This window comes from Chlorocebus sabaeus, chromosome 21, assembly GCF_047675955.1.
Source record: "Chlorocebus sabaeus isolate Y175 chromosome 21, mChlSab1.0.hap1, whole genome shotgun sequence".
In the NCBI taxonomy this organism is placed as follows: Eukaryota; Metazoa; Chordata; class Mammalia; order Primates; family Cercopithecidae; genus Chlorocebus; species Chlorocebus sabaeus.
Window position 1 is genome coordinate 90,764,780 of NC_132924.1, and position 22,000 is coordinate 90,786,779.

A 22,000-nucleotide genomic window follows, 5' to 3' on the forward strand; every position below is an offset into this window, starting at 1 on the left:
ACATATAGTAGGAACTCAACAAATGTTCATTAAATCAAAAGATAACTGAATGAATAAATGAATGAAATCACTAAAACAATTGAAGGTTTGAAACTATGTGATGCCAAATATACTTGCATAAACTTTTTTTCATTTCAGCTTTTCATCTTGATTCTGCATAGACACATCATTAATTAAATTCTGGGTGCATGACAGACTTTATAGAGCATGCTCATATTTTTTCCTAAGATGAAGATAAAAATATTTGCATGTAAATGAGACAATACCCAACCTCAGAGAAGCACTATCCCTCACTCCTCCAAATAAACTCCATTACCTGTTGGGAAATAAATGAAAATGAATCCACTGCAGTAATGGGTTTTCAGGCCAATTTTCCAAGCAAGAGCTCTTTCTTAGTTGAAGGTAAATATGGTTCCTGAGCTTATGAAATCAGCCCTTGCTTATGTTTACACATGCATTGAGGATGCGTTCATATCCATGAAGTTTGAAATCAGCCCTAAGCATGAGCGAGACATTCATGATTTTACAAATTCCATTTACTCAGATTAATAAGCAAATGCTTAAGTTTCTAAATAATTTGAGTTATGAAGGCATCTCATATTTGAGCATTTGCTCTTGTTTCTAATTTTTTTAATTCTGGAAATTGAAATGTAAGTCAATAAAGCAGAAAAATGCCCACATTCTTTTGGTAATAATTCTTTCTTCCCTTCTTCATGCATTCCTTTAAGTCTCTTCAGTTCCCTTCTAAAGTAGCCAATCGCAGGGTGTGAGGACTTACTATGTGCCAGGCACAAGGCTAAGCATGATGTCTTAATAGGATTTAATCCTCTTAACAACCCATGGAAATGGATACTATTATTATCATCTCCAAGTAACAGAGGAGGAAATGGATGCAGGCAGAGAGTAAGTCATACAGCTTATAATTGGTGAAGCCAAGGCTGGAACCCAGGTCTGATTTCACAACCTTGCCTGCAATCCTTAGTGGCTCGTGTCATCCAAAGCATGGGTAACATTTGTGAGGTGGAAAATTATTCCAGCCTGTTTTGAATCACCTCACACTCTGTTTAATAAGAATCGCATGTATCTCATTATTATCACGTTGCCTTTTACGTGTACTTTATAAAGTAGGCATTTTATTTTATTTTATTTGTTTATTTATTTATTTATTTTTACAGCTAGTGATGTTGATTCCAGTTTGTAAGATGTCATAACTGGTTCAGAGAGGTTAGGTGCTCCAAAGAAAATGAAGGCAGCAGGGAGGGAAGTTTTCTCCATCTACATGATATTATTGAGAAATAAAAAACAAAACAAAACAAAGGGAAACCCGAGAAACCAGAGATATTTCAGATGAACTGGCATTGGCAAATTTTTCCTGAGAGATAGCAAGTATTTTAGACTTTGCAGAGGCTTTGCAGCCTCTATTGCAACTGTTCAATTCTGCTGTTGTAATGTGAAAATAGACACAGAGAATAAGCAAACAAATAAGTGTGGCTGTGTTCCAACAAGACTTTATTTACAAAAACAGGCAGCAGGCCAGGTTTGACCCACTAACCATAGTTTGTTGATGCTTAAAGCATCCAACTACATTTCTTATATTGTGTTATCAATCTACATATTTGGAAATGCCTAGATGATGAGCAGAATGTAGATAAATTACAGGACAGTGATAGCATTTGAGGTCTATCAAGATTATTTTTGTGCTACATAGCTAAAGTCCCACTGTTTAAACTGGATATTATAAAAGTTCAAAGAGAGATAATCTAAACTCTAGAAGCAGGCTGTCTGGCAATTTATGACATCGAACTGTGAAGTCTTAGAAAAGCTTTTGACAGCTATGGAACTATGTTCATACAATTTGGAACTGCAATCTTAGAATGGAAGATATACATTCAGACTCAATACAGATAATACAAACATGTACTATAAATCTTTGTAGTGTAATTAACAAAGCTAGCCATAACAGTTTTATGGCCCAACTAATAAACTGCAATTTTTCTTAAAAAATACTAGAAACAAGGAAAAACAGACCTTATATGTAAATTTCAACTTCATGGATCTTTATGATGTTTTCCTTTATTTGAGAAATGGCAAGGCTGGGTGCGGTGGCTTACGCCTGTAATCCCACCACTTTGGGAGGCCAAGGCTGGTGAATCACCTAAAGTCAGGAATTCGAGAACAACCTGATCAACGTGGTGAAACCTCGTCTCTACTAAAAATACAAAAATTTGTTGGGCGAGGTGCCCAGCGCCTGTAATGCCAGCTACTTGGGAGACTGAGCAGGAGAATGACTTGAACTCAGGAGGCAGAGGTTGCAGTGAGCTGAGATCACACCGTTGTACTCCAGCCTGCGCAACACAAGTGAAACTCCGTCTCAAAAAATAAATAAATAAATAAATAAATAAATAAATAAATAAATAAATAAAGGCAAGCCTGTTTTAAGATGCTGTTACTGTCTTTTAGATAGATGTAGAAGGGTAGAGAAGCCTATGGAAACGAAGTGTTTGAGTTGGTAGTTTCACTCTGTCACTTCCTAGCTGTGTGCACAAATTCTTAAGCATCTATAAGACTGGGCATAAAATATATAGCACAGGCCTGGCACATAGTAACTTCTCAACAAATAGTTGCAAAAATGATAATGTCATTTTTCCCCTGACTTCCTCCACCTACAGATGTAGGTCTCTGCTTTACTAAAAATAAAAAGAAAACCTGAATTTGGATGTTGAATTCTAACACTGATTTGAATACTAAGGTAGAAGCCTTTTGGTTATTCCAAATAAATGATCACACAGTCTACAAACAGCTTCCACATGCTCACTATCATTCATTACCCGTAAGTCTGTGCCCCAGCCTTCCTGTGATAGGAAAAAAAAAAAAAAAGAAATTTCTTTCTTATGGCATTTTTGTATCATTAAAAAATAATCACACATAAACCTATTGTGTGCATTTGATACTCTGTTTAAAAGAAACATGTCACCCTTTAGTGTGTGCGTGTGCTTAAAAGAGAAAGGGAGAGGAAAAAAGAGTCAGAGAGAGAAAGGGAAAGAAAAGGTGTATAGATCCCTAGGCACATTCAAATATACTAGGTGATGCCATACTTTTTTTTCTAGTAAATTATAACATGTTACCATTAGCAGTGGGTGAGAATTTTCCTGGCTCTGTATCCTTACAAAGGTTTGGAATTATTAAACTTTTTAAAATTTTGTCTTTATTGACACATAATAGTTATACATATTGACAGGCTACAGTGTGGTGTTTGATACATGTATACATTGCATAAAAATAAAATCAGGGTACTTGGCATATCTATTACCTCATGCATTTATCAGTTTTTTGGGATGAGAACATTCAAAATCTTCCCTTCTAGCTGCTTTGAAATATACAGTACAATATTTTTAACCATAGTCACCAGAACGTATTTCTCCTATCTGACTACCATTTTACCTGTTGCTCAATGTCTCTCTGTATTCTCTTTCCTCTCCTCTCCCTAGCCTCTGGTAACCACTATTCTACTCTCTACTTCTAAGAGATCTATTTATTTAGATTACACATATAAGTAAGATCATATGGTCTTTGTCTTTCTGTGCCTGGTCTATTTCACTCAGCATAATGCTCCCCAGCTTCATTCATGTTGAGGCAAACAATAGGATTTCATTCTTTCTTATGGCTGCATAGTATTTTATTAAGTATATATACCACATTTCATTTACCCATCCAGCTGTTGATGGGCACATAGGTTCATTCCATATCTTAACTATTGTGAATAGTGTTGCAATAAACATGGGAGTAGAGATATTTCCTCAACATACTGATTCTGAAGAGGGGTTAATATGCAGAGTATATAAGGAATCCAAACAACTCAATAGCAAAAAAGCAAATAATCTGATTAAAAATCAGGTAAAAGACTTGAATAGACATTTCTCAGAAGAAGACATACAAGTGGTCAACAGGCACCTGAAAATATGCTCAGCATCACTAATCATCAAGAAAATAAAAATCAAATAGAAACAGAATCACCATATGATCCAACAACCCCACTCCTGGGTGCAAATTCAAATGAAATTGAATTGTTCAACTTTAAAATTTTTTCAATCTTGTGGGTTTGAAATGGATTCTTATTGTAGTTTTAATTTGCATGTCTTAATTCCCTAATGGGACACATAAGTCTTATATATTACATGCAAATATAATCCAGATTTTTTTGTATATTATATAATACAAATGTTTCATAAAAGACACTTACATTTCTTCTGTTGAGACATGCCTGTCAAAGTCCTTTGCTCATTTTTTTTTCAGTTGATTACTTGTCTTTTACTTATTGTTCTATATGAATTTTTAACAAAGATATAGTCTGGCTAATTCTTTTCAGATTTAGGTGTTGAAAACATCTATCATAGTTTGTGGCTTGTCTTTTTATTCCCTTTCTTTGGTGTCCTTTGATGAACTAAGTTCTTAATTATTAGTCAGTCAAATTTGTCAATCTTCTTCCTATAGATTTTTACTTTTTTCATCTTATTTAAGAAATATTTCCCTACCTTCAGGTTATAAAATTATTTTTAAATGGTCTTCTAAAAGTTTTTACCATATTCTTATGTGCATTTAGGTTTTTAATCCACCCCGATTTTTGTGTACAATACGAGGTGAGGATACAATCTCACTTTTTCATGTGTTGTTCCAGCACTATCATATTAATCGATTTTTTCCACGGATGTACAAAGCCTGTTCTGTCACAAATAGAGGATTTATATATTTGTGGTTTGTTTCTGGCCTATTTTTTTCCAAGCATGGTGCAATATCATGTTAACAACTACTATAGCTTTATACTAAATCTTTATACTGACAGGGTAAGTCTTCCCACCTTGCTCTATTTTTCTTCTCTAGGAATGTTTAGCTATTCTTTGTCTTTTCAAATGCATATTAGAATAAGCCAGTCAATTTCAACAAAAAATCCTATTGAGATTTGGACTAGAATTGCAGTTCAAATTGGATTTGGACTAAATTTAAAAACAATTGACATCTTGGCCGGGCCCAGAGGCTCGTGCCTGTAATCCCAGTACTTTGGGAGGCCAAGGTGGGCAGATCACTTGAGGTCAGGATTTTAAGACCAGTCTTGCCAACATGGCGAAACTCCATCTCTACAAAAAATACAAAAATTTGCTGGGCATAGTGACGTGTGCCTGTAATCCCAGCTACTCTGGAGGCTGAGACAGGAGAATCACTTGAACCCTGGAGGTGGAGATTGTAGGGAGCCGAGATCTTGCTACTGCACTTCAGTCTGGGCGACAGAGTGAGACTTCATCTCAAAAAAACAAAAACAAAAACAAAAAACAAAAAAGAAAGAAAGAAAGAAAAAATTGACATATTGATTATGTTGAGTCTTCCTATTCAAGTGAATTATATTCATTTTCCATCTATTTATATATATTTTATATTTTTCAATAAAATTTTACAGTTTTGTACCAAAACATAAAGTATCTAGAAAAAATGGTACAAAATTGTAGGAAATTATATCTTTTTTTCTCAGTATTTTATGTTTTGTTGCTATTGTGAATGATGTAGTTTTAAAAATTATATTTTTCTTACTGATTACTGCTGATATATAAGAAATGCACTTGACTTTAATGCATTCATTTTTATTTAGTAAACCTTACTAATCTCTACTAGTTGTAATGATATAGCTTTAATTTTCTTCGGAATTTCTTCATTGTTACACATCTTTCATTTCTTATACCTTTTTCTTCTTTCTTGCTTTTCTCTATCTGTACTGGCCAAGACCTATAGTGTAATGTTCAACAAGCGGGGTGATAGTGAGTATTTTGTATTTTCCCTGATCTTAAAATAAACTGTTTTAACTGTTCACCACTCAGTAGGATTCTTGTGATATGCTTTTTGTAGATGCTCTTTCTTAGGCTAATATAATTCTACTCTGTTTCCAGTTTGCAAAAATATGACAAAAATTTGCTGAATTTTATTAAATTTGGCCTGCAACTACTTAGGTGATGTGTGGTTTGTCTTCTCTAAACTACAAAGGTGGTCAATTACACTGATTGATGTTTTTGAATTTTTATTTAGTATTTTTTTTAATGGAGTCTTTCTTTGTTGCCCAGGTTGGAGTACAAGTGGTGTAATCTCAGCTTATTGCAACCTTTGCCACCCAGGTTCAAATGATTCTCCTGCCTCATCCTCTGGAGTAGCTGGGACTACAGGCACATGCCACCATACCCAGCTAATTTTTGTATTTTTAGTAGAGACAGGGTTTCACCATGTTGGCCAGGCTGGTCTTGAACTCCTGACCTAAAATGATCTGCCTACCTTGGCCTCCCAAAGTGCTTTGATTACAGGCATGAGCCACTGCACCTGGCCTAAATATATTTTAAATTATATATATATTAATCTTTATACTTTTTGGTGAGATTTATATAATTGACACATAGTAAGATTCATACTTTTTAGGTATACAGTCCTATGAATTTTGACACATGCATAGAGTTGGGTAATCTCCATTTTGTGTCTTGATTGTGATTACCCACTCCATTTCCCATTATCTTATGGTCACCCTTTATGGTCATGTCCAATCTCACCCTAATCCCCTGGAAACTACTGAAATTGTATACTGTCTAGCCTTTTGAGACTGGCTTCCTTTTTTTTTTTTTTTCCTTAGCATAATATGTTAGAGATTCATCCATAATCTTGCATATTTAGTAGTATTCCATTGTATGAATATAACAGTTGGTGGACATCTATGTTGTCTCCAGTTTTTGATGATTACAAATGAAGATGCTATAAACACCCAGGTACAAGATTTTAAGTGAACACTGATTTTCATTTCACTTGAGTAAACACGTAGGAATGGGAGTGCTTGGTTGTATAGAAAGGGCAATGTTGGCTCCATAAAATGAGTTGGGAAATGTTTCTTCTTTTTTCTGGAAAAAATTATGTGTAGTTGGTCATTTTTCTTCTTAAATGTTTAGTAGAATTCATCGGAAAATAATCTGGACCTGGGTTTTTCTTTCTTGAAAGATTGTCAGCTCTGAATTAAATTTCTCTAATTAATAGACTATTCAGGCTATCTAGTTCTTCCTGAGTGAATTTTGGTAATTTGCTCAAGGAAATGGTACATTTCATCTGCATTGTCAAGTTTATGGTTATAGCGTTGCTCTTGCATTCCCTTATTATCCTTTTAATTATGTTTAGGGTTTATAGTGATATCTGCTTATTTAGTCCTATTATTGGTAATTTGTATATTCTCTCTTTTATTTTTGGTCAGTCTGTCTAAAAGCTTATCAATTTTATCTTATCAAAGAAAACCTGTGTTCATTGATTTTCTTTATTCCTCTTTTTCATTTTTATTGATTTCTGCTTTTATCTTTATTTTCTTTCTTCTGTTTACTTTGTGCTTAATTGGCTCTTCTTCTATTAATTTCATAAGATTGAAGTTTATTGATATAAATCGTTCCTGTTTTCTAATACAAGTTTTTATTGCCATAAAATTTCCTCTAAGTATTACTTTAGAAATTTTCTGTATTACTTTAGCTGTAACCCACAGCTTTTGATATGTTGTATTATTTTTCATTCAGTTCAAAATATTTTCAAACACATTTTGAAACTCCTTCTTTAATCCATGGGTAATAAAGAATTGTTTTAATTTCCAAATATTTTGGAATTGTCTAGGTATTTCTATAATTTTGCTTTTGACTTATCCATATCATAATAGTTAAAGTAGATTTTCTATAGACAGCATATACTTCATCTCCTTTTAAAAATTCATGGACGCAGCTGGAAACCATCATTCTCAGCAAACTATCGCAAGAACAGAAAACCAAATACCGCATGTTCTCACTCACAGGAGGGAACTGAACAATGAGATCACTTGGACACAGGGAGGGGAACATCACACACCAGGTCCTATTGTGGGGAGGGGGTAAGGGGGAGGGATAGCATCAGGAGATATACCTAATGTAAATGACGAGTTAATGGGTGCAGCACACCAACATGGCACATGTATACATATGTAACAAACCTGCACGTTGTGCACATGTACCCTAGAACTTAAAGTATAATAAAAAATAGATAAAAAATAAATAAAAAGGAAAACATAAAAGAACATAAAAATAAAAATTCAATGTGGTAATTTTTATCTTTTAATTACTGTGTGCATGCTGCTTACATTTAATGTAATCTTTGACAAAATGGTAGAACTCAGGTCTACAATTTTTTGTTTGTTTTCTCTATTTTTTCTTCTGCTATTCATTTTCTGCATTATTTTGCATAATATTAATGTTTATTTATTTATATATTTGTACTATTCCAGTGAAACTCATCTATTGCTTTTGGCTATCTTTCTTTGTATTTATTTAATATTTGCTCTAGCAATTTAAACGTATATATGTTTATATGTTAATGCATATATATCTTTTCACTGTCCATACATAGTTAATATCCTGTCATTTTAGTCAAGCATAAGAAATTTACCACCATGTAGGGCTTTTTCCTTTACCCTCTTTATGTTTTAGTTGTTATATGTATTATATCTACATATATTGAAACCTCTCCAGGTGATGTTGAAATTTTTGCTTTATACAGTATTAGATATTTTAAAGAAATTAAAGGTAGAAGAAACACAGTGTATTATATTTACCCAAATATTTACTAATTCTGTTAGTCTTTCTTCATTTCTAAAAGATCATTTTTCCTTAATCATTTTACCTTCAGCCTGAAGAACTTCCTTTAGTAATTCTTTTAGAACAGGTTGGCTTGCAATGGATTCTCTTAGTTTTCCTTCATCTGAGAATGTCTTTATTTAGCTTTCATTCCTGAGGGATATTTTTACTGGTTATCAAATTCTCGACTGATAGTTCTTTTTTATGTGGCACTTTAAAGATGTTGTTCCAATGTCGTCTAGCCTGTTGTCTAATGAGAAATCCATAGTCATCTGAATTGTTCTAAATGTAATGTGGAATTTTCTCTGACTGCTTTAAATATCTTTTCTTTGTCTTTAGCTTTTAGCAGTTTCATGATTTATAATATTTGGGTATAACTTTATTTGAGTTGCTTCCAATTGTTGAACTTGTTAAGTCTGTAAATGTATGGTTTCTGCCGGAATTTGAGAAGGTTTGAGTGATTTTTCTTCAAATGTTCTGTACCAATCTCTCCTTTGTACCACTTCGTCTTTTCAGGGACTCTAACTGTATGATTGAAATAAAAATAATTGGAGCCACAGGGGCTGGTGGGACAATATTGTTCCAATGTCAAGAGATACAATAATTTCTTCTTTATTCTTCAGATTATTTGATTTTTATTAATATATCTTCAAATACCCTTACTCTTTCCTTCCTCCTCTCAATTCTACTATTGAGTCCAAGTAAAGTTTTAAATTTCAGATACTGTAATTTTCAGGCTTCAAATTTTTATTTTGTTCTTTTTTATATTTCCTAATTATCTGCTCAAAATTTCTATCTTCTATCAGAGATAAATTTAAAATATATTTCTTTTTAGATGATTTATCAAAAATTTTAATTGTTTCAATTGGGATGGCTATGCAGTGTATCTAATCTGTTAAGTTGCCAGAAACAAAGACCATTTTTTTTTGTTTTTGTTTTTTGTTTTTAATTTCATGTTATCTTGCCTGCTATTTTTATGAGTCTTCTGATTAGTGTGACAAGTAGTAAAATGTCACTAGCACTTTCTTTATATAATAAAAATATATCACATTTGTGTAGCAACCTGCAGTTTGTAAGTAGTTTTAATGTTTATCCAAATAACTTTATGAGGGATGAAGGGCAAAAATTATCCCTATATTATAGAAGAGCAAATGAACTCACAGAGATTTACTTAATTTGCCCAAAGTAAGTATGAGGTGGAATCAGAATTATTGTTTAGTTCTTTTTTCTCTCTACCATGTTGCATCTGGGATGGTCAAACAGAAAATTTTATCCTGTGGCAACATCTGACAAATTCAAGTTGAGAGTAGTGAACAATGGGGGAACAACTAGAGTTTCTTGATATTGATTCACAGATGTGTGCTGAGTTTTTCTACTACCAACTGAATGTTCATTAAGGATCCTTGAAGATGCTTGATAACAAAAGCATTATTCTTTCTATTTAGTCTGGTATTCCCAAAGACAGAAGGGTCTTCCTTTAGCAGTCCTGATAATTGTATTAAAGGCCTTGAAGACTTGGGAAAAGTAAGTTAGAAATGCAGAGACTGCCTTTGATCCTGAAGTACCAATCAAGGAAAGGTGCTAGTTTTACTTCAAGCATAACAAAGGCTGATTTTTTTTGAAAGTAATGTTCAGAATATGATTTGTAAGTGTTTGGTCTAATAATTTTTTATAAGATGATGTTTTTCTATAGAATATCTGATGATAATTGTGCTATAATAAACTGTTTTAAAGTTGGAACCATATACATCTCTTTTGTAAAAATTTAATGTAATATGTAAGCAACAGAAAGTAGTGTTATTAAATAGCGGCAAATAGAGGCTGATGCCTCCAATAATCTCTTGCCAATGGTGATAGTGTGATTTTCCTCATCGTATTCCAAATATGCCTTAAAACATTGAATAGACTAGTTTGACAGGAGTGCTATAGATCCATCTTTTGTTTTATTTGGTTCTAACTTACCACATGTTGTAACATTTTGGAATATAGCTAGATAATTATATCAATGTATTGTTCTCAAGTACAATAAAAAACGTTTAAAAAAGGACATTTGCTAAAAATATTATCTTCAACCTTGATTAGTCCTTTCATGTTTACCATAAGTTGTTTCTTGATGATGTCTAGAAATTATATGTGGATCTTGACCTGTAAGATTGGATTCTGTCTAACTTAATGTCTAAATATCAGTACATTCTCCTATAGTTATAAACAATCATCCAAATTCCCTCCTCTAACCTATTGCAATGATTACACCTACAGTTACACATACATTCACTCTCTCTGTAGTGGAACACAACCCACATTTCTTCCCAGTTATTGTAGCCACCTCTGAGCCCATGATATCTGTTTAATGTCCATTCTTCCCAAGTCTTAATATGGCTTCTTGTGATTCCTGTTATTTATGTTCCAAATAAGAAATTTAACCATCCTTAACACATCTAGTATGCCAATCAGTGGAAGAAACCTTTGTGTATTAGTCAGTGTTTTCTAGAGAAAGAGAACCAACACGATATATATGAGGAGATTTACGTTAGGAATTTGCTCAATGATGATGGAGGCCAAGTAGTCCCACTATATACTATTGGCAAACTGGACAACCAGGAATGTTGGTGGTGTAATTACAGTCTGAGTCTGAAGGCCTGAGAACCAGGGGAACTAATGATGTAACTCTCAGTTTGAGGCTGAAGGTCTGAGAACATGGATGGGGGTTCTAGTCTAAAGACTCAAGAACCAGAAGCTCAGATGTCCAAAGGCAGGAGAAGATGGATGTCTCAGCTTAAGAAGAAAGAGAAAAGAATTCACCTTTCCTCTGCCTTTTTGTCCTATCAAGCCTCTCAACAGATTGGATGATGACTACCCACACTGGTGGGAGCAGATCTTCCTTACCCAGTCTGCTGATTCAGATGCTATTCTCTTCCTGAAACACCTTCACAAACACATCCAGAAATAATGTTTTACCAGTTATCTTGGCATTCCTTAACCCAATCAAGCTGACACACAAAATTAACCATCACACAGTGGTTAACAAAAGCTTTTAATAAAAAAATATATATTGCATGAGGGGGGATCATGGTAAATGGGAGGCAGGACTAGATTGCAGGTCCCACTCGGATGGACAAAGCAGTGTGTGGAGGCTTGCATAGTGAAATTTTGCTCCAGAATGACTGCAGGAATAAGTTAGGAAAGCTGAGAGAACATACAGACCCTCTGAAGGAAGTGGATTGCTCCTGCAAGACCCAGGAGACACCCCAAATACTCAGCCACAGCAAGACCCGCACAAGGAGAGTCTGAACTCAGACACACCTAGCCCTGCCCCACCTGATGGTCCTTTGCTACCTACCCTGGTAGCTGAAGACAAGGGACATATACTCCTGGGAGATCTAAGGCCCCACCTACTGCCTGTTTCACCCCATACTGATGCTCTCTCAGAGCATCTTACAGCTGATGCTCTCTTCAAAGTGCCACCTGCCAGCAGGAGGCCAACAAGCACAAAAATAGTCCATTAAATGACCAAAGCTAAGGACCCTCACAGAGCCCATTTCACACCCCTGCCACCTCCACTGGATCAGGTGCTGCATCCATGGCTGAGAAACCCACAGATGGTTCACATCACAGGACTCTGTGCAGACATCCCCTAGTACTAGCCTAGAGCCTGGTAGACTTGCTGGGTGGCTAGATCCAGAAGAGAAATAACAATCAGCTCTCATGAAGACACATCCCTAGGAAAAGGGGGAGGGTACTACATCAAGGGAACATCCTGTGGCACAAAAGAATCTGAACAGCAACCTTGAGCCCTAAACCTTCACTCTGACACAGCCTATCCAAGTGAGAATGAACCAGAAAACTAACTCTGGTAATATGACAAAACAGCGTTCTTTAACACCCCCCAAAATCACAGTAGCTCAACAGCAATGAATCCAAACCAAGAAAAAATCCCTGATTTACCTGATAAAGAATTCAGAAGCTTAGTTATTAAGCTAATCAGGGAGGCACCTGATAAAGGTGAAGTCCAATTTAAGGAAACCAAAAAAAAAAAAAAAAAAAAAGATACAAAAAGTAAAGGGAGACATTTCAATGAAGCAGATAGCATAATTAAGAAACAATCAACACTTCAGGAAATAATGGATGCACTTATAGAAATGCCAAAATGCTCTGGAAAGTCTCAGCAATAGACTCGAACAAGGAGAAGAAAGAACTTCAGAGCTCGATGACAAGGTCTTCAAATTAACCCAATCCAACAAAGACAAAGAAAATAGACTAAGAAAATATGAACAAAGCCTCCAAGAAGTCTGGGATTATGACAGATGGCTAAACCTAAGAATAATTGACGTTTCTGAGGAAGAAGAGAAATCTAAAAGTTTGGAAAACATATTTGGGGGAATAATCGAGAAAAATTTCCATGGCTTGCTAGTGACCTAGACATCCAAATACAAGAAGCTCAAAGAACACCTGGGAAATTCATCACAAGAAGATCATTGCATAGGCCCATTGTCATTAAGTTATCTAAAGTTAAGACCATCTTAAGAACTGTGAGACAAAAGCACCAGGTAACCTATAAAGGAAAACCGATCAGATTAACAGCAGATTTCTCAGCAGAAACCTTACAAGCTAGAAAGGATTGGGGCCCTATCTTCAGCCTCCTTAAACAAAAAATTATCTGACAAGAACTTTGTATCTAGCTAAACTAAGCTTCATAAATGAAGGAAAGATAATGCTGAGCGAATTTGCCACTACCAAGTCAGCACTATAAGAACTGCTAAAAAGAGCTCTAAATCTTGAAACAAATCCTGAAAACACATCAAAACAGCATCTCTTTAAAGCATAAATCTCATAGGACCTATAAAACAAAAATACAATTTAAAAAACTCCAAAAAACAAAAATCCAAGGCAACCAATAGCATGATGAATGGAATGGTACTTCACATCTCAATACTAATGTTCAATGTAAATGTCCTAAATTCTGCACTTAAAAGATACAGAATTGCAGAATGGATAAGAACTCAACAACCAACTATCTGCTGCCTTTAAGGGACTCACCTAACACATAAGGACTCACATAAACTTAAGGTAAAGGAATAGAAAAAGATATTACATGCAAATGGACACTGAAAGTGAGCAGGAATAGCTATTATTATATAAGACAAAACAAACATTAAAGCAACAGCAATTAAAAAGATAAAGAGGGACATTATATAATGATAAAATCCTAAATATATCACAATCCTAAATAAATATGCACCTAACACTGGAGATTCCAAATTTATAAAACAATTACTGCTAGACCTAAGAAATGAGATAGACAGCAACACAATAATAGTGGAGAATTTCAATACCCCACTGACAACACTGGACAGGTCATCAAGACAAAAATTCAACAAAGAAACAATGGATTTAAACTATATACTGGAATAAATTGACTTAAAAGATATTTACAGAACATTCTACCCAGCAACCACGGAATCTATATTGCATTCCACAACACATGGAACTTCCTCCAAGATAGAGCATATGATAGGCCACAAGATGAGCCTCAATACATTTAAGAAAATCAAAATGATATCAAGCACCCTCTTATACCACAGTGGAATAAAACTGGAAATCAACTCCAAATTGATTTGAAACTCCAGATTGATTGAAATGTGGAAATTAAATAATCTGTTCCTGAATGATCAACAATGAAATCAAGATGTAAATCAAAAACTTCTTTGAACTAAATGACAATAGTGACACAACCTTTCAAAACCTATGGGATACAGCAAAGGCAATGCTAAGAGGAAAGTTCATAGCCCTAAACCCCTACATCAAAAAGTCTGAAAGAACAAAAACAATCTAAGGTCACACCTCAAGGAACTAGAGAAACAAGAACATACCAAACCCAAACCCAGCAGAAGAAAGGAAATTACCAAGATCAGAGCAGAACTAATGAAATTGTAATATCAAAAAATACAAAAGATAAATGAAATAAACAGCTGGTTATTTGAAAAGATAAATAACACTGATAGATCATTAGCAAGATTAACCGAGAAAAAAAGAGAAAATTCAAATAAGCTCAATTACAAACAAAACAGGAAATACTACAACTGACACCACAGAAATACAAAAGATCATTCAAGGCTACTATGAACACCTTTATGTGCATAAACAAGAAAACCTACAGGAGATGGATAAATTCCTGGAAAGATACAACCCTCCTAGCTTATATCAGGAAGAAAGAGATATCCTGAATAGACCAATAATAAGCAGTAAGATTGAAGTGGTAATAAAAAAATTACCAACAAAAAGAAGCCCAGGACCAGATAGATTCATAGTAGAATTCTACCAGACATTCAAATAAGAATTGATACCAATCCTATTGACACTATTCCACAAGACAGATAAAGGTGAATCCTCCCTAAATCATTCTATGAAACCAGTATCATCCTAATCTCAAAACCAGGAAAGACATAACCAAAACAGAAACCCACAGACCAATATCTCTGATGAACATGGATGCAAAACTCCTTAACAAAATACTACCTAACCAAATCCAACAACATATCAAACAGACAATTTACCATGATCATGTGGGTTTCATACCAGGGATATAGGGATGGTTTAACATATGTAAGTCAATACATGTGATACATCACATAAACAGAATCGAAAACAAAAATCACATTATCATCTCCATAGATGCAGAAAAAGCATTCAACAAAATCCAGTGTTCCTTCATGATTAAAACTCTTTGCAAAATCAGCATACAAGGGACAGACCTCAATGTAATATAAGCCATCTATAAAAAATGCACAGTCATCATCATTCTGAAAGCATCAACTCTGAGAATGGGGACAAGACAAGGATGCCCACTCTCAGACTTCAACATTGTACTGGAAGTCCTAGCCAGAGTAATCAGACAAGAGAAAGAAATAAAGGGCATCCAAATCAGTAAAGAGGAAGTCAAAGTGTTTCCGTTTGCTGATAATATGATTGTATTCCTAGACAACCCTAAAGACTCCTCCAAAAAGCTCCTAGAACTGATAAATGAATTCAGCAAAATTTCTGCCTACAAAGTTAATGTACACAGATCAGTAGCTCTTTTGTAGACTAACAGCAATCAAGGTGAGAATCAAATCAAGAACTCAATACAATAACTCCAAAAAAAAAAAGAAAGAAAGAAAGAAAAGAAAATTCTTAGGAATATACCTACCCAAGAAGGTGAAAGACCTCTACAAGGAAAACTACAAAACACTGCTGAAAGACATTATAGACAATACAAACAAATGAAAATGCATTCCATGCTCATGGATGGATAGAATCAATATTGTGAAAATGATCATACTGCCAAAAGCAATCTACAAATTCAATGCAATTCCGATAAAAATACCACCACCATTATCACATGGAACCAAAAAGGAGCCTGTATCGCCAAAGCTAGGCTAAGCAAAAAGAACAAATTTGGAGGGATCACATTATCTGATTTCAAATTATACTGTAAGACCATAGTCACCAAAACAGCATGGTACTGGTATAAAAGTAGGCACATAGACCAATGGAACAGAATAGAGAACTCAGATATAAACCCAATTACTTATAGCCAACTGATCTTCAACAAAGCAAATGAAAACATAAAGTGGGGAAAGGCCACCTATTCAACAAATAGTGCTGGGATAATTGGCAAGCCATGTTTAGAAGAATGAAACTGGATCTTCATCTCTCACCTTATACAAAAATCAATTCAAGATGGATCAAGGATTTAAATCTAAAACCTGAAACTATAAAAATTCTAGAAGATAACGTTGGAAAAACTCTTCTAGACATTACCTTAGGCAAGGATTTCATGACCAAGAACCCAAAAGCAAATGCAATAAAAACAAAGATAAATAGCTTGGACTTAATTAAACTAAAGAGCTTTTGCATGGCAAAAGGAACAGTCAGCAGAATAAACAGACAACCCATAGAGTGGGAGAAAATCTTCACAATCTATACATCTGAAAAGGGACTAATATCCAGAATCTACAACAAACTCAAACAAATGAGCAAGAAAAAGTGAACAGTTACATCAAAAAGTGGGCTAAGGACATGAAGAGACAATTCTTAAAAGAAGATATACAAATGTCCAACAAACACATGAAAAAATGCTCAAAATCACTAGTGATCAGGGAAATGCAAATCAAAACCACAATACGATACCACTTTAGTCCTGCAAGAATGGCCATAGTCAAAATATTAAAAAATAATTGATGTTGCTGTGGATGCAGTGAAAAGGGAACACTTCTACACAGCTTGTGGGAATGTAAACTAGTACAACCACTATGGAAAACAGTACGGAGATTCCTCACCTAAAAGTAGTACTGTCATTTGATCCAGTGGTCTCACTACTGGGTATCTACCTAGAGGAAAAGAAGTCATTATACAAAAAAGATAATTGCACACATATGTTTATGGCAGCACATTTGCAATTGCAAAAATGTGGAACCAATCCAAATGCCCATCAACCAATGAGGACATAAAGAAACTGTAGTATATATATGATATATATATACACACACACACACACACACACACACACACACATATATGATGGAATACTACTCAGCCATAAAAAGGGAATGTATTAATGGCATTCGCAGTGACCTAGATGAGACTGGAGACTATTATTCTAAGTGAAGTATCTCTGATATGGAAAACCAAACATCGTATGTTCTCACTCATAAGTGGGAGCTAAGTCATGAGGATGCAAAGGCATAAGAATGACACAATGAACCTTGGGGAGTCAGGAGGAAAGGGTGGAAAAGGGGTGAGGGATGAAAGACTACAAATTGGGTGCAGTGTATAATGCTTGGGTGATGGGTGCACCAAAAATCTCACAAGTCACCACTAACGAACTTACTCATGTAATCAAACTCCACCTGCTCTCCAGTAACCTATGGTTAAAAAATAAATAAATAAATAAAATTAGGATTAGGAACCAGAGAAGCAGCCCCTAGTGACACTATCTTTATCTTGCTAGGTAAGCAATTTACCTCTATTTGCAGACTTCCCTTTATGGAAATAAATAATCTAGTAGGTAGTCATTTTGGGTTGGCTTGATTGTTATCTACCAAAAAGGTTTAATTTGCTCAGTGTCCTACATGATTTGGTCATCAAGGATATTTGGGAGGATTTATGTTCTGGGAGATGTATTTGGTTGGGCTGTGACATCAAACATGTAAATATTCAACAAAACAGAAGTTTATATCTTGCTTACATCATAGTCCAGGAAGGCTGTAGTGTTTACCACCTTCAACGCATGATTTACAAAGTTGACCTGGTGATCTTCTCAAGTCCTGTTAACTAGAAGAGAGAAAGAGCATGAAGAAGAACATGTGCAAAGTTTTCTTAGGCTAGGACTGGAAGAGGGAGACATCGCTTCTTCTCACATGCCATTGAAGATAGTCAAAGGACCACAACTAAGTGTAAGGGAGACTAGCAGTATGCCTGAAGAAGGGAAACAATTCTGGTGGACAGCCAGGCATCTTTGCCATAGGACTGACAACTTCTTAGCTGTGCATTTCCTGTTGGCAGTGATATAGAGCTTCAAAAATTGCCCTAAACAATGAGTTGTCTTGTATCTCTTTCAGTCAGACTTGTTTTGTGTTTTGTTTATTTGTTTGGGAGTGATGATGGTGACAATAGAACTTCCTTAAAATCCCAGTGGGTTGCTTGTTTAGGAATTCCTTTTGCTAGTAACTGATGTCAGAGCAAGATGTTTGAATCTGGGCTTCTGCCCCTTCATGGTTGTGGTTTCTTGGTGACTCTTCAGGGGTGCTACCCATCCTTATGGGACTTGATTTGATCTCTGTCTGCATGATGGCACTGGGGATGAGGCAAGGTTAAGAACCCCTCTGCCTCAGGTACTCCCAATATGCTTTATAATCTGGGGAAAGGAGAATGATGTTTGCCAGGTACAAGTGCTTTGGAAACATCTAGGGAATCTGGTTTCTCCATTCTGGTTGAACATTTACTGGAATTGGGTGCAGTGAGTTGCCTTTTGAAATCCAGAGCATGTCCAGTAGCAGAAAAGGGCCTTTTGAGTAGAGCTGTGTCCTTCTCCTGCTCCACTTTTAGATGGCTCTGCTTGGTCCATTTGTTGTTGTTGTTGTTATTGTTGTTGTTGTTGTTGTTGTTGCAACACCTTATTGAAGCCGTACTTTTTGTTGGCAAGAAGTAACCAATACTTCCAAATTCCTGTTTTCTTTCTACCAAGTCCCATAAAGTTTTAAACTCAGTGGGAATAGGCACAGGATCCGAATAACAATGAACAATGAACAATGATTAACTAACTGCTTTGCTACTGAGTTCTCTAACTCAGAGTGGAGGAAACCTCCTTGTCCTCTTTACACCTGGACACAGACAATTCCACATTTTGGATCTGTTCCCAGGAATGCCTGTGGTCCTGTTACCAATTATGGCATCAATTAGGGCTCCGTTGGTTGCCAGTGGCAGAAACCCCACCCAAAGTAGCTAAACAAATACAGAAAAAGACAAACAAAAACACAAGTTCACCAGAGAGTAGTGCTGCTTCAATAGAAATAAAATTTGAGATTCATATGTAATATGAAAATTGCCAGAAGCCAAATAAAAAGATAAAATGTAATATGTGGAATTAATTTTAAGATTTAGTTTATTTAAATAGTATATCAAAAATATAATTTCAATATATATTCATTATAATAATTAATTAGACATTTTACATTCTTTTTTCATACTGTCTTTAAAATAGAGTGATATTTTACACATACATACAGAATAATTTAATTTGAACTAGTCATATTTCAAGTGCTCAGTAGCTGCTTGTAGCCATTGGCTACGATATTAAATAGCATAGTAGCATAGTATTAAAGCATATTAGGGTGGCTCTTAGAACTGAAAGAGTTCCTTAAGAACCACCTCTGCTTCTGTGAGATGGTTTCATTACTGTACACTTCTGATTTCTCAGTGTGCCTGGGCACATGGCTGCTAGCCTCTCTAGAATGGCATTCTCACCTTCATCAGAGAGGAGATAACTCTTCATCTTCCCATCAAGCTCTCCCTGTCTACTCCAGCTCCAGTTCAAAAAAATATTTGGAGGAAACTCTGGCTGTCCATTTTCAGGTCAATCAGATGGCCCATTAATGAGGTGAGGTAACACAATTCGTTTAGTGTAGGACAGAGTGGGGTTCTGCGACTGACAGCTTAAAAAAAAATCCTTATGACTAGAGTGGGGAAGGAAGAGCTCTCCAAAAGAAGAAACGTTTCTTAACAAGAAGGAGAGGATAAGAAGTACTAGGAACTCTGAAACAATAAATGTATACATTCTCCTATGACCAAGGAAGAATAAAAATGGCTGTTTATGCAGGTACTATGACTATTGTTGGATGAACTGAAAACTCAGGTACAGACACTATTATATGTGCTTGCTATGTAAATGTTCAGTGAGCAAGCTTGGAATTTCTAGAAAATGAAAATGGCAGTTTCATTTAACAACTAACTCCCTAATCAGCATATTTCTCACACTGATTTTTGTTTTTCTTTTTTTTTTGGTTAAAAAATGATCAGGATGCATAATACATTGATTTGGTAGTTTAATATTAAATCAGAAAATGTTGTCTTCCTGACTGGAAATGAATGTGTGGAATGTCGGAAGAAAAACAAAATGTCAGGGATCAATAGTATTTTTTAAGAATACAGTCATGGATTATTTTATAAAAATGAAAAGATAACAGAATCCCATAAAATCCTGATAAGCAACAGACCTTGCCAATTACTGTCAGTTTGCAAAATCCTTCCTGAAAAGATTGACTGCTATGTGAGTGTAACTGTGGATCTTTTTCTCAGATCAAGATACAGAACAGAAGCTTCTCTGGCTGCTGTGGCAGGTGATCATTTAAGGTTAAGGATGATTACTGTTTACCTTAGTCTGCTGGGACCCATCAGTAGCTTTCAACACTATGAATATATGATGCTAACGTTCCTCTTAAATGTTCTGGCTAATGTAAAGGAGACAGCTTTCTCCAGGGTAAAATCAGTCCTGTCTAACACACTGCAGCTGAAGATGTTCCTATGCTTGGCCTAAATTGGTACTGATGGCAGGATTATCTTGAGAATCAGTGGAGTTGAAAAAAATATCTTTTACAATTTTGTGCTTTAGTTCTTCCTGTCCCTTCCATGTGCTGGAAAGTCAAAAGACACGGCTGTCCACTACAATGCCCTCTTCATCACAAAATCAGCATTTTTCTAAGTTAAATGTGCATCACGGTCAGGTAGGTGCTTAAAAATGTATCTCAGATGGCCCCGCCCCTGGAGACTTTCAGTATATTTGGGGTGGGACTTGGGGATGTTGATGTTTTATAAGCCCTGTAGGTAATTCTAATGTACACACCTTTAAACTCAAACTGGAGTTTAAGTTGTGTCACTGTCTCTAATTCTCCATTCTGATCATGTATGGAGGAATGAAATAAAATAACATGAAATCATAGTTCCCTTCATATAAGCTCCTTCTTAAACATTTTTTAATCTAGGGGTATCCAGGGAGGGGAGAATCTGGAGGAGATCCAGATGTCTGAACCTCTTGAGATGGTGTGCAACATTTTATATACCTGTGTGCTTTTTGAAAGAAATATACTCATAGCATTTATCAGATTCTTCAAATTCTCAAATTCTAAATAGATGCATCGATAACTCCCCACTGACCACCTACTTAAATATAAATGCCTCAACTTGGCATTTAAGACATGCAGAACACTATTTTAAATCCACTGTCCAGTTTTTTTCTCTTTTTTTCTCGCTCCTCTGCATGTACTCTAATTTCTGGTCAAAGAGACTATTCAGTGCTCCCAGAGTATGTTGCTATTTCTGTACCTTTGCCCAAGCAGTTCCTTCTACCTGAAATGCCCCCTCTTATTGAAATTCACATCATACATTATCCATTTTAAAAATCATTTCACCTGTTTAAAAAAGATACTTTCACTGGTTATAACTGCTTTCTCTTCCGAGACCCTAAAACATTTTGTTTGAATCTGTTTTTATTTTATTTATTTATTTATTTTTAAGATGCAGTCTCACTCTGTTGCCCAGACTGGAATGCAGTGGCCCGATCTCGGCTCACTGGAACCTCCACCTCCTGGGCTCAAGCAATTCTCCTGCCTCAGCTTCCCAAGTAGCTGGGATTACAGGTGTGCATCACCACGTCCAGCTAATTTTTGTATTTTTAGTACAGACAAGGTTTCATCACCTTGGCCAGGTTGGTTTCAAACTCCTGACCTCAAGTGATCTGCCCACCTCGGCCTCCCAAAGTGCTGGGATTACAGGCATGAGCCACCGTGCCTGTCCTGGATCTTTTTTAT